Raw genomic sequence first — 1,938 nt, 5'->3', positions numbered from 1 at the left:
CGAGCGCCGCATGTGGATAATGGATTTTGGTTGGGTATATTTTTAGAGAATTTTTGGCGGTATTTTTAAGAAAAAAGCCGAACACCAAAGGGTGAAAAATGACACTTTTATTTTCACCATCTATAGGGGTGGCTTTTAGGGGTGCGAGCGCCGCATGTGGATAATGGATTTTGGTTGGGTATATTTTTAGAGAATTTTTGGCGGTATTTTTAAGAAAAAAGCCGAACACCAAACGTGGAAAAATGACACTTTTATTTTCACCATCTATAGGGGTGGCTTTTAGGGGTGCGAGCGCCGCATGTGGATAATGGATTTTGGTTGGGTATATTTTTAGAGAATTTTTGGCGGTATTTTTAAGAAAAAAGCCGAACACCAAACGTGGAAAAATGACACTTTTATTTTCACCATCTATAGGGGTGGCTTTTAGGGGTGCGAGCGCCGCATGTGGATAATGGATTTTGGTTGGGTATATTTTTAGAGAATTTTTGGCGGTATTTTTAAGAAAAAAGCCGAACACCAAAGGGTGAAAAATGACACTTTTATTTTTGACCATCTATAGGGGTGGCTTTTAGGGGTGCGAGCGCCGCATGTGGATAATGGATTTTGGTTGGGTATATTTTTAGAGAATTTTTGGCGGTATTTTTAAGAAAAAAGCCGAACACCAAACGTGGAAAAATGACACTTTTATTTTCACCATCTATAGGGGTGGCTTTTAGGGGTGCGAGCGCCGCATGTGGATAATGGATTTTGGTTGGGTATATTTTTAGAGAATTTTTGTCGGTATTTTTAAGAAAAAAGCCGAACACCAAAGGGTGAAAAATGACACTTTTATTTTGACCATCTATAGGGGTGGCTTTTAGGGGTGCGAGCGCCGCATGTGGATAATGGATTTTGGTTGGGTATATTTTTAGAGAATTTTTGGCGGTATTTTTAAGAAAAAAGCCGAACACCAAACGTGGAAAAATGACACTTTTATTTTCACCATCTATAGGGGTGGCTTTTAGGGGTGCGAGCGCCGCATGTGGATAATGGATTTTGGTTGGGTATATTTTTAGAGAATTTTTGGCGGTATTTTTAAGAAAAAAGCCGAACACCAAAGGGTGAAAAATGACACTTTTATTTTCACCATCTATAGGGGTGGCTTTTAGGGGTGCGAGCGCCGCATGTGGATAATGGATTTTGGTTGGGTATATTTTTAGAGAATTTTTGGCGGTATTTTTAAGAAAAAAGCCGAACACCAAACGTGGAAAAATGACACTTTTATTTTCACCATCTATAGGGGTGGCTTTTAGGGGTGCGAGCGCCGCATGTGGATAATGGATTTTGGTTGGGTATATTTTTAGAGAATTTTTGGCGGTATTTTTAAGAAAAAAGCCGAACACCAAAGGGTGAAAAATGACACTTTTATTTTGACCATCTATAGGGGTGGCTTTTAGGGGTGCGAGCGCCGCATGTGGATAATGGATTTTGGTTGGGTATATTTTTAGAGAATTTTTGGCGGTATTTTTAAGAAAAAAGCCGAACACCAAAGGGTGAAAAATGACACTTTTATTTTCACCATCTATAGGGGTGGCTTTTAGGGGTGCGAGCGCCGCATGTGGATAATGGATTTTGGTTGGGTATATTTTTAGAGAATTTTTGGCGGTATTTTTAAGAAAAAAGCCGAACACCAAACGTGGAAAAATGACACTTTTATTTTCACCATCTATAGGGGTGGCTCTTAGGGGTGCGAGCGCCGCATGTGGATAATGGATTTTGGTTGGGTATATTTTTAGAGAATTTTTGGCGGTATTTTTAAGAAAAAAGCCGAACACCAAACGTGGAAAAATGACACTTTTATTTTCACCATCTATAGGGGTGGCTTTTAGGGGTGCGAGCGCCGCATGTGGATAATGGATTTTGGTTGGGTATATTTTTAGAGAATTTTTGGCGGTATTT

The sequence above is a fragment of the Leptopilina boulardi genome, unplaced genomic scaffold, assembly GCF_019393585.1.
Source record: "Leptopilina boulardi isolate dan_hultmark-lab unplaced genomic scaffold, ZJU_Lbou_2.1 LbouV2_177, whole genome shotgun sequence".
In the NCBI taxonomy this organism is placed as follows: Eukaryota; Metazoa; Arthropoda; class Insecta; order Hymenoptera; family Figitidae; genus Leptopilina; species Leptopilina boulardi.
This window is presented reverse-complemented; position numbering follows the sequence as displayed.